The sequence below is a fragment of the Triticum dicoccoides genome, chromosome 1A (assembly GCF_002162155.2).
Source record: "Triticum dicoccoides isolate Atlit2015 ecotype Zavitan chromosome 1A, WEW_v2.0, whole genome shotgun sequence".
NCBI classification, from domain to species: domain Eukaryota; kingdom Viridiplantae; phylum Streptophyta; class Magnoliopsida; order Poales; family Poaceae; genus Triticum; species Triticum dicoccoides.
Genome location: NC_041380.1, coordinates 196,344,580 through 196,356,651, shown reverse-complemented (window position 1 = coordinate 196,356,651; position 12,072 = coordinate 196,344,580). Strand labels below are relative to the sequence as shown.

The 12,072-nt window shown below is 45.2% G+C and overlaps 1 long non-coding RNA gene across 3 annotated transcripts; it reads left to right on the top strand.

Moving 5' to 3' along the window:
- The first annotated feature begins 1,703 nt into the window (after window positions 1–1,703).
- On the top strand, window positions 1,704–5,608 carry LOC119266617. 3 transcript variants are annotated; one of them, XR_005132071.1, is made up of 5 exons: window positions 1,704–2,887; window positions 3,574–3,769; window positions 3,938–4,118; window positions 4,224–4,390; window positions 5,485–5,608. It is a non-coding gene; the product is annotated as an uncharacterized LOC119266617 (long non-coding RNA). The 3 variants fall into 3 exon arrangements; XR_005132069.1 differs by having other exon boundaries at window positions 3,574–4,118; XR_005132070.1 differs by lacking the exon at window positions 5,485–5,608 and adding an exon at window positions 5,214–5,467 and having other exon boundaries at window positions 3,574–4,118.
- Window positions 5,609–12,072: the final 6,464 nt, after the last annotated feature.

Below are 12,072 nucleotides of genomic sequence, written 5' to 3'. Positions count from 1 at the left end.
AGAGCTGGTTACAGAGAAGGAGATCTACATATCTGAATTCCCAAGCTTGCCTTCCACGCAAAGGAGACTCCCACCCGGACACGGGATGAAGTCTTCGATCTTGTATCTTCATAGTCCAACAGTCCGGTTAAAGTATACAGTCCGGCTGTCCGAGTACGCCCTAATCCAGGACTCCCTCATTACCTTCGTGTAGTGTGGTAAAAAATGAGTTAACTAATTTATGTCTGCAGGTATGCTGACTGGCCGGCCCTAAGAGGAAATGTCCGGAGCTCAAGGCGATCTGCTGCTAGAGCTATTACAAGTGCACAAGCGAGCTCGAAAAGCGATGTGGAGTTTAGCCAAGGCTTTGTGGCCATCCGCATCCCCTCCAGAAAGTATGGAGGAGCTTGTGAAGCTATTCAAGGGAGCTTGGCGCCGCTTTCGATTATGGAAGATATCTGCTTGCTGGGAAGGCGCACGAGAGGCCTGGGCCATGGTGAAAACGCGTTACACCGGACTTGATCCGAATCATATGGCCCGGGTCGGACGTCGAGGGTCAGATGGTCAAGAGATTCCAGTGAGCTTGGTATATGACGAAGTAAAGATAGCCGCCAAGTTTTCACAACAGGATTGTATGCTAGACAGCCTGTTAGGCGGTATAGAGGAAGAAGCTTTTGAGTCTAGGTGACTATGTACTTCAATTGACAAATTTGTCCTTAGCCGAATTGTAAAACAATTGTCATGGCCGACCTTTTCGCTTCGACCTCCGGTCCCGAAGGTGCTGAGTGTTTCCGAATACCGGACCGATGATAAATACCAGGGCATGCATGGAAACCAGCCGTAGGGGTCATAGTTGCTTGAACAAACAAGTTATATTCGGCTAGCTATGTTATATTACTTATTGATTGTAAGAAATATCTTCCAGAGAGAATAGTTCCGTTAAGGGTTCCTTTCCCTGGGTGGACATGCGTTAGTATGCATGCCCAAACTGTGACTCGAAAAAATCGCAGTATATATAATATCTAGGGGTTCGTGGTGCAACAAAGGTAAAACGTCTTTAGTCCGCCGGCCAATTATTCCCTTAAGAAATAGAAGCTAGCTTTGGGCTTCACCCAGTTTGAGGTACAAGTCTGGATGACCCAGCTGTAACAATCGCAGAGGTGCTCTCTTTATGACCTAGCCGAACAAACAGAAACGTAGTGCATAACCACAGGAGCCATGCAACCTAGCTTGGCAAAAACTTAAGTCATAAAGGTGCATATAATGGCGAAGAAAAGATATCTTTTGCCTAATAATAAAGCACGGGTTGAGTCTGTCGGGTTCGGGAGAGTATCAGGTGATACGGAGCCTTAAATGCTCCCATGACAGGATCTCCTAGGAGCCGTTGGATCCAACGGCTCCCGGAAGGCTTTCAACATTTTGCGAAAAAGATCTTTTGAAGTCTAAAAATTGCGAACAAGTACGGCAACCTTTCAGAACCTACTAGGAGCCGTTGGATCTGAGATCTGACGGACCAGAAGCTCGTATCATGGGATCATCTAAGGCATGGTATCACCTGATATTTTCCCTGTCGGGTTCATCGTCGCGGCGTTTTCACATAGAAGTCCATCTGTTTTTCAGAATTCAACCCACAGTCCCTTTTAAGTGGATCTGAAAAAACATTTCGTTTTTGCACAAAACATCCTATCGTTTGGAGTATTCAACCCGCGCCCCCTACAGAAAATAACCCATCTACCCGCACGACCCACGACCCCCAATCCCATCGGCACCTCCAGCGCACCGCCGCCCCCTACCACGCTGTCGCACGCCGCCTCGCCGTCACGCCGCCGGACTCCTCCTCGCTGTCGCACCGCCGGAACCCACCCCATCGTCGCAAAAGGGTGGCTCTGGAGCACGAGCCAGCACAGACGAGGCCGGGACCAGAAGCAGAATGCGAAAGCTGGGGCGTCGCACGACACCATGCGGCGTTCGTGTCCCTCACAGTCGCCTCGCTCCTCCATGGCCTGCCTGCGAGAGCCCATGCTGGAGGATGACCCTTACCATGACGCAGAGTCTAGCCGACGGGATCCGACATGGTAGTCTTCTCCAAGGAGCGGTGGTCGATGCCGACGAGCAGAGGCCCATGGTCACGAGTCCTCCTCCGATTGCTATCCTCCACATCCCTGATGAATAGGATACAGAGAAGCACAGTGCATTCTTCCTCCCTTATGCCTATGCGTATTATGAATAGATGATGTGATTGCTTTGTTATTTCATTCAATTAATGGCAAAATTGATGAGGTAATTGGAAGAATCGAGCAGCAATTTTATTACAGAACTCGCCATTGATTTGGTCATCTCTGTCACTAGCAAGTTGCATAAGAAAGATTGTGGCGTTGCAGAGGCGTGAATGAAAAAGTTAGTCTGGGGGACAGTTATAGTGATCCCTCAATTATAGAGCGGATCCAGATGAAATTTCCTGTGCATAGAAAGTCATATTACTCTAATTTGGAGCATCAACTACTCAGTCCTTGAAACAAAGAAATGGTGTGATGACAAGGGCTGATTGTTGTTTAATCTCAGTTGAATCATCTTTCTTGATAGGTAGTCTAAGACAAATTACCCTATTGCCTGGAGGTAAAGCAGTCTACTATGGCTTGACCAAAGCAGAGTGGCCTTACAGTTTCAGCTCGCACCATGGTTCTTGGGAAGCACTGGGGAGACAGCAAGCTGACATAGTGCCATTAAGATTTCTTTTTATCAGTTTGTAATCTATGTCTTCGGATCATTTTGTTTTTACATGAAAATCATATACATAGCAGTAAAGTTTATAGTTAAAGCATAATTTTGATGCAAGTCTATGGTAGCCATCGTCATTCAGCCAACGAAGAGCTACACTACCTGAAGCCGCTCGATTGATAACATATATGTGAGTACTCTAAACCTCGGAAATTGCCTGGTCTATTCTTCAGCAATTAATACAAGATACATTAATGTTTTCTTCGTTTCTAGAGATGAGCCTACATTTTTATATTCTAACGTAGATGTTCATGAGAACATAAAAAGCACCATCAATTGTAACACATATTTTTAGTTTTACTGATTTGTCTGCAAGATGAATTTGTGCATTAACAATACAAGAAATTGAGGTACTATTTGGGAAAGCCACTATTGAGATGTTTCCCGAAATGACAGGATACAACCACCATAATTTTTATCCTCTGCATTAGTTTCAGTTTCTTGCAATATTGTTAGACATTTTCCTGTAGTAAAGGTAAGTACAGGTGATCCCTTTTAATTAGTGCCCGTTTTTTCTGTAAATGGTAGAAATGCATTTCTTCTGATATTACGTATTAGAGCAATCCATGTTTTGTTCTTGGCACTATACAAGTGCATCTCCTCTTTTACTGTAATAGCTAGATGCTCTTAATTTTCTTATGAGTCTGATGAATCGGTGTAATTATATGATTATTGGAGCCCCCATATAATTCTAAACAATGCAGTATGTGCTACTCTTTTCCATTTGTGATAGACAATAGTAGAAAGAAATCTGGTCCGAAAGTATGTGGTGTACATTTCATAAAAAAACTAATTACCCTATCACCATTATGGTAGGATCAAATTCATTGCCTAGCTGCACTAGCATGGCCTTAGCGACGGCGCTGGAGCTACCACTGCTTGCGCCTCTCGCCATGCCAGCCGTGATGTTCTACATGCTGATCAACGTGATGTTGTCAACCATCCAGATTTTCTACAGTTAGCTCAGCAACTTCCACGCCCCACCGCCTTTCTTGTCAGCCACGACACCCAGGTTTTCGTCTATGCCTCATTGGATGCATTTACATCGTATATAATGTTAGATATACACAATCATAGGTACATATAGGATCTTCCACCTCGGCTCATGTACTGATATGATTTGTGTTGATACATGATTCTCAACAAACTATACTACCAAACTTTTTCACGAAATGTGTAGTACCAGTTGGTGTGATATCATGTCCTCAGCAATGCCCTCTATGGAACGACCATGACCATGTTGTTGCCTGGACTCCTTTTTCATGATGATGTCGCTCTTCGTCATCCCATAGTTTATGCGGTGGAGCGTCAAAGACCTCAGCGTGTTATAGGAGAAGACCATGAAGATCAGCAAGAAAGATGTAGGTGGTGTGCTTGAATTCTTCTAGGATTTTTGAACGAGCGCTTGATTTTTTCTCGCTATTTCATGTCATCAATTTGTGTTGCATTGCACATGTGTCAAATAGGTTGATCAAGGAAGGTTCGACACTGTGATGTGAGTTGAAACACAAGCATGGCCTGCAATCGACGCCCACCATACTTGTGCCTCACAAGCAGCAATTTTTCACATTCTTGATGATATTTGTCGGTGCCCTCTTCTCATCTATCCCGACAATCTCGGTATCCAGGCAAGGTATGTCTATGTCAGTTGAACTACGACTCGATTTACAACAATTCCAAGCTTTTTTCTATATCTGCAAATTGGGTGGACTATGGTATGAGTCAGTTTATAAGCAAACATGGTGTACATGAATCTTTGTTGGTGTGAACTATCAAAAGCATTTCCTGCTATTGCTACCTCTGTTTCATCTTCTAAATCTAGAGTCTAGACTTGGATATTATGTAGAAACAATCTGCTCATGAGAAAAGTATGGCTGAGAGTAATACTGGATGTATGCATAATACTGGGACAAGATATTTACCTGCCATTATCCCAGAAGGGAAAAACATATACATAATACTAAACTGCCATAAAAAATATATGAGGGCTTAGATCATCGTTGAGTTCAAATTTTTATCTTTATTATCATCCCAATAAAACATGGTTTTGCTAATTGACTATATATTATCAAATGTTTGAAATGGTAAAGAAAGTGCATAGTGCCAATGTCGTACCTCATCTATTCTATCTGTATTGCATCTTCTCTTTATTTTGAATAGATGGGTTTATTTTGATTTATGAACTAGTAGTTAACTTTGTCTATTTCTGTTACAAACTACAGAGAGCCTTGCAAAATTCATGGACGTTGTTTCCTCTTGGAACTGTCCTAACTATGCCATGATCACTGTCGAACATTGCTCGACAGACTTCTCTGCTTACCAACTCTATATTTTTCTAGGTTTTCTTGTGAAAATTGATGATACCCCAATGTAGAGCCTTACATGTTCAGTTTAGGTAACACGCCTTCTGATATTGTTACCTTGAAATAACAACTGTAGCCGTTGTTGGTTGACAGATTTCAGACGATAACCTGAATGTAGGCATTGAACACAACAAGGTCAGGATATGATAATGGCCCAAGGTCGTGCCGACAAATCTGAAAATACTGTGGAACAAAATAATAATCTGGCAATGTCCCAAGAGAGCTGTTTGTTCTTGGATTTTTATACCCTCATGTTAATACTTAGCTGCTACAATTTTTATTGTTCTTCTCATTATATGTACCTAATAATGATTTAGTTCATTTCTGGATTATTGGACTAAATTACGCTGCCTACTTTCTGTAGCTTACAGCCTTCCACTTCGTAAGGAATTGGGGCACTACACTCCCATTTGTTAATTGTTACGCCTGGTGTATGCCTGTACGAGTACTCAATGTTGTTGTCTGATCTCTGTACATTTGTTTGAGCGCCACACGATCTCATGAAAGATTTGTATTGGTCATCTTAGTCCAAATTGATAATGTTGTGTTCTTTTCATACGACCTAGAGTAGATATGGTTCCACTGTCGAAAGATACGGAATGACACAGACCAGTAGCATCATGGCATAAAACCCAAAAAAAGATAGTTTAGAACAAAGGTTCAACCAGCTCGGACTGAAAACGTTGTGTACTCCACGCTTCAGTACACTTACACTTCTCAAGTTTTTTCTTTGCGTGTCAATGGCAGCGACCATTCTGCTGCGCAACAAGAGAATCTGTCTGTATAAAGTTCAAGACCTAAGTCCTGAAATTCCTGGCAGGAACCGAAAACTTAGGGCCTGTTCGGATCTCCTCAAACTTCACAAAACTCCCCAAATCTAGCTTCTCTTCTCAGCTTCTCACTCCATGCAGCGTTCTCGTTCCGTTCGGCAACTAAATCATCTTCCCATCGCGATTTTGGGTTGGGGCCAATAGGTCCATACTGGGCCGGCTAAATCAAGCCCAAGATGCCTGTCGAGGGGAGATATTCCTAGCGATGCCTGGCTATCGAGGGTTGAATCGTTTTCTTTTGCGTGGCTGAGCGAACCGTTATCTTTGGCGGTGGCATTTCAGCTGTAATATAGGGGAACTCCAGATTCTGATTTTTGTGGAGCTGGGTCTTCCTCGCTCCAGATTTTTACACTACAATCGATCGATACTTCTCGAAGCTAGCTTCTTGGGGATATTTTGTTCGGCTCAGCTCCGCTCCAGAATTTGGTGAAGCATGGAGCAGGAGGAGATCCAAATAAGGCCTTAGTATACACTTTCATGCTTTTATTTTCTAATATAAAAAATGGTTTGCAAAGAAGTGTTCAGTGACTTGCATATCTTTAGTGAGCCGATGGAGCGTTTGACTGGAATTTACAATTTCACTATTACATGATCTGATTACGAAGAGAATAAAGAGGAGGGAATGGCAAATGAAGGAGTGAGCCGATTGGAAGGGTGCCGAGTATGGTGCATACATGTCAGCGATGGTAGTTAAAACTTGATGCTGAGTGTTGATTACGAGTTTGGAATTCAAAGTGTGGGCATGGGAGGATTACGAATGGCACGTGCCATTGATGATGATACTGTGCTTTGATTGGAAGACAAGGACAGTGGATAAAGGAAGAAGTAGAAGGGTGATTGGTGCCAAAGCACTAGAGGATGATGTCCCCTTGAAATTAGATTAAAAAATATTGCATAGTGGCACATGGAGCAGGTTATATTTTATTTTTCGTCCGGTGCAACGCACGGGCATTTGTACTATAGTAATAATAAAGCACGGGTTGAATCTCTCGGGTTCACCGTCACAATACAATTTCTTGTCATGTCATAATACGCTTTTACGATTTGTATAGACAAAATTGTAATATAAACGAGGTGGTACTAATTTGAGGTCCGCACGTTCTCGTGGAAGTTTTTGTACGCTCAGCGAAGACGCCCACCATAGGCGCATGGCTGGTGGCCCCTGGAGCAGCCCATGCGGGTGAGCGATACTGCTCGATGCGGCTGGGTCAATGCACAAGGGATATAGAGGGGACGCAAAGGCCTCTGCGTGAGGCACGACGCAGGGGCACGGGCTGCAGGGCTTGCGGGGTTCGGATTCATCGCGTCTATATCCGGCCAAGGTCAAGGCAGTTGGAGGCGGACAACTGCCGACTGCCGGCGCTGGTCGTCGGGGAAGGACGCGGTTCCGACGGAAGCGAACTCCTCAACTCCTATGGGAGATGAACGGAGAGATGACGAAGGGAGAAAAGAAGAGCACACGGAGGAAAGAGCCAGGCGTGGGGTGGAGTTTCTCACCGGCAGCTGCTGGTCGGGAGCCGGCACGGGGAGATGCTGCGCTCGATTCGCTCGGGCTGCTCTGAGCTTCGCCTGGAGGCTGCGGGTGCAGGGAGGAAGGGAAATTTTTAGCAATATATTGAACGGAGAGAACAAGTGTTGTTGGTGTAGCTCTTGATCGTCCTGAACATGTGATATTGATTAGTTGACAATGAGACGGGAAGATTACTGGTGCTGGGACTCCGCATGCTTAGATCTGGCTAGTGCGAGCGGGACCTCACAGTTGATCTCCCAGTCGGCACGTACTGGATCGATCGACTTGGCAGCGACATGGCGTAGAGCCTCGAGTCGTGGTACCTATCTTCTCCAACTCGACGACAGCATAGCGCTGAGCGCGGAGCTGTGGTACGTGTCTTTGCCCGTTCAGTCAATGATCACCGACCGCAACAGTGACGGCGCCTGCTATAACGGATGTCACGATGCCTCCCACAAACGTATAGCTGGTAGAAGGAGGTTGATGGATTTTAATCAGGATGCTACACTGGTAGAAAAAGAGGCTTCCGTCCAGCCCCATTAGTCGTGAAACTGTAGAAACCGCGACTAATGAAGTCTTTAGTCGCGGTTCGGCAGACGAACCGCGACCAAAGGCCTGGGCCCAGGGCGCTCGGTGGGCAGCTGGTGCACGTGAGGGGATTTAGTCGCGGTTGGCCAGGCCAACCGCGACTAAAGGTGCCCAAAGGCCTTTAGTCGCGGTTGGCCAGGCCAACCGCGACTAAAGCTCCTCCCCTATATATACCAGTTCAGCACGCTCACTTAGCCATTTGGTGCCACTTCTCTTCACAAGCTTCACAAGGGGGTGTATGTTTGCTTTTGGTTCCTCTTATGCACACAAGGTGTTTGATGAAATGCCCTAAGAGGGTGAAACAAACATGATATGAAGTGTTGGAGCCACACTTGAGGTTCCTCATTTATTTTTTCCTCCTCGATCGCGGTTAGCAACTTGAACCTTTCATGCATGTGTGTCATTGATAAAATATGCATGCATGTGTGTTGTTCATTGTTTAATTTCTATTGTTTATAGCTAGTTAGTTTAACAAATGCATGATGGTTAATTATATATTTTATATTATAATAATGCAGATGAATCGGCAATGGATGTACGGTAACCGACTATCACGCGAGTTCACTACGGGTTTGAAAGATTTCCTCGTAGTGGCTAATGCGAACAAGCAGAAGGGTTTTGTTATCTGTCCATGTGTTGACTGTAAGAATCAGAAGGGTTACTCTTCCTCAAGAGAAGTTCACCTGCACCTGCTTCGGCACGGTTTCATGCCAAGCTATAATTGTTGGACCAAGCATGGAGAAAGAGGGGTTATAATGGAAGAAGATGAAGAAGGGGATGATTTCATCGATGAAAGCTATCTTGCTCATTTCGGTGATACTTTCATGGAGGATGCTGAAGGTGAAGGGGAAGGTGAAGGGGAAGGTGAAGGTGAAGAAGAGGCACGTGATGAGACCGTTGATGATCTTGGTCGGACCATTGCTGATGCACGGAGACGCTGCGAAACTGAAAAGAAGAGGGAGAATTTGGATTGCATGTTAGAGGATCACAGAAAGTCGTTGTACCCCGGATGCGATGATGGTCTGAAAAAGCTGGGCTGCACACTGGATTTGCTGAAATGGAAGGCACAGGCAGGTGTAGCTGACTCGACATTTGAAAACTTGCTGAAAATGTTGAAGAATATGTTTCCAAAGAATAACGAGTTGCCCGCCAGTACGTACGAAGCAAAGAAGGTTGTCTGCCCTCTAGGTTTAGAGGTTCTGAAGATACATGCATGCATCAACGACTGCATCCTCTACCGCGGTGAATACGAGAATTTGAATGAATGCCCGGTATGCACTGCATTGCGTTATAAGATCAGAGGCGATGACCCTGGTGACGATGTTGAGGGCGAGAAACCCAGGAAGAGGGTTCCCGCCAAGGTGATGTGGTATGCTCCTATAATACCACGGTTGAAACGTCTGAGCGACGGGTTCCGAGTGATACCAATGCTCAGAGGAATAACCTCCGGATGATGCTTAGTCCAGAAGCTCGCTTCCGACCACTTCAAGAGGAACTAGCTGGATGGTTCAGGAGGGAAGTCCTCCATCCTAAAGGAGAACACCATTACGAGGACGTAGAACTTTATATGCATTAAATTATGTATGGAAACTTGTTCAAAATTGTATATGGTCATCCGATGATATTGAATATATACTGTATATTCCTCTTGAATTCTTTTTGGTTCTAATTTCAAATTTGTTTGAAATTGTACATTCATATGCATGTATGTAGTACCGTAGAACATGTGAAACTCCTTCAAAATTAAAATAAAGCACAAAAGAAATAAAACAATACAAATTAAACAGAAAACAGGTTTAGGGGGGGGGGGGCTAAAACCCTAAACCTGCGGCGGCCTTTAGTCGCGGTTGGCCAGAAGAACCGCGACTAAAGGTCCTTCGCCCCGACGGCCGCCTGGCGCCCACGTGGACGGGCCTTTAGTCGCGGTTCTTAAGCAACCGCGACTAAAGGGGGGGCCTTTAGTCGCGCCTGTTTGGCCGCGGTTGCGCAACCGCGACTAATGGCAGTTGCGAACCGCGACCAAAGGCCCTTTTTCCACCAGTGCTAGCTTGCCTCACGGACACACCTATCGATCCACAAGGTAGACTCGGTGCTGACCTTCATGTGCCTAGAATTGATGGTCCTCCCACTTCAAACTTCACGCATAACCTTCCTCGATCCACAGAGAACAGCCGATTGTGTTACCGGCTAGATGGCAGCCTCCACGCGATTACAAGCTTACTACTCCGATGGATGCACTGACCTCCTACTTTTGAGCATCCCGTGCATGACACCAAGCAGTGTTCTTTCTTCAGAGTTACTTCAAGGCATGTATGCATTTCAATCAAAAAAATTTATTAATGTACTCTAATGACTAAGAAACTATGAGTCAGCTAGGGATGTTTTTCAACTCCGCCTGGATCATGAGCGCTAATTACAATTGAATGTCTGCACAAAATGTGAATGGGATTTTGTGTCATAAATGAAGCTAGGGACATTCAACATTCGTGATAAATGGCCAATTCGTAGCTCTATTATCCCGTTGCAACGCACGGGCACTTTTGCTAGTATATGATAAAAGGACACATATGTGGTGAGCTTGATGCTCGGGAAATGATAATACGTTTCTGTAAAAGAAGCCCCCAGGTATTATGGGCGTATACATTTAAGGATGTGTACCTCATAAGTGTGCGGTCTAGCCGCACAGGAGCTATAAAGCTAAAGAGAAAATTTAAAGAGAGAAAAAAATGAAAAGAGGAGAAAAAGAAAACGAACAATGAGTCTGACTCTACGTGTAGAATCTTCGGAGTCTCGCGGCATTCCACGGGTTCGGCTCTAAGCGATTATCCGATGCATCACGAAGACAGTACACACCTCTAGTGAGAACTTCATCTATAATGAAGGGACCTTGCCACTTGGGCTTGAGTTTGTCCTTTTTATTTTCTGGCAAGCGTATAACAAGTTCACCAACATTATAAGTCTTGGCCCGCACTTCCCTACTTTGGTATCTGCGAGCTTGTTGTTGATAGAATGCGGAACAAGCTTTTGCAATATCGCGCTCCTCCTCCAGGGCATCTAGGCTGTCCTGCCGATCAAGCTCGGCCTCTTTATCTTTGTACATGCGCACTCAAGGTGAGTCATGAATGATGTCGCAGGGAAAAATAGCCTCCGCGCCGTACACCATGAAGAATGGTGTGTAACCGGTAGTGCGATTGGGCATGGTCCGCAGCCCCCAGAGTACGGAGTCGAGCTACTTGACCCAGTGTTTGTCTGACTCTTTTAAAGACCGTACTAGTCTAGCCTTAATGCCACTCATGATAAGACCATTAGCTCGTTCAACTTGACCGTTTGTTTGGTGGTGATAGACGGCGGCATAATCGAGCTTGATGCCTAGGTTAGCACACCATGTTTTCACTTCGTCGGCTGTAAAGTTGGAGCCGTTATCGGTGATGACGTTGTGTGGGACACCATAACGATGTACGACAAAGGATATAAAGTCTATCACTGGTCCGGCTTCGGCCGTTTTAACTGGTTTGGTCTCTATCCACTTAGTGAATTTATCTACCATGACCAGCATATATTTTTTACTTATGGCCTGCCCCATTAAGGGGTCCGACCATATCAAGCCCCCAAACCGCGAAAGGCCAAGTAATGGGGATTGTTTGTAAGGAGGTAGGCGGCATATGGCTTTGATTGGCGAAAAGCTGGCATCCCATACAACGTTGGACAAGGTCCTGTTCATATGGTCGGGCCGTTGGCCAGAAGAAACCAGTACGGAAGGCCTTGCTTACAAGAGCCCGAGCCACGGCGTGGTGACCGCCAAGACTAGTGTTTGCAGATACATCTTTGAAGTATTCTGATCGCGCTCTTCTTGTAGAGCTCTCCTTCATGAACCTTGTAGGATTTCAAATGTCGAACGATGCATCGAGCCTCATTTTGATCCTCGGGGAGCCCTCACCTATTAAGGTAGGCCAAGAAGGGTTCGGCCCATGGGGAAATTACTGCCATTAGTAGATGGGCTGGTGGTGTTATTTCGGTGGCTGAG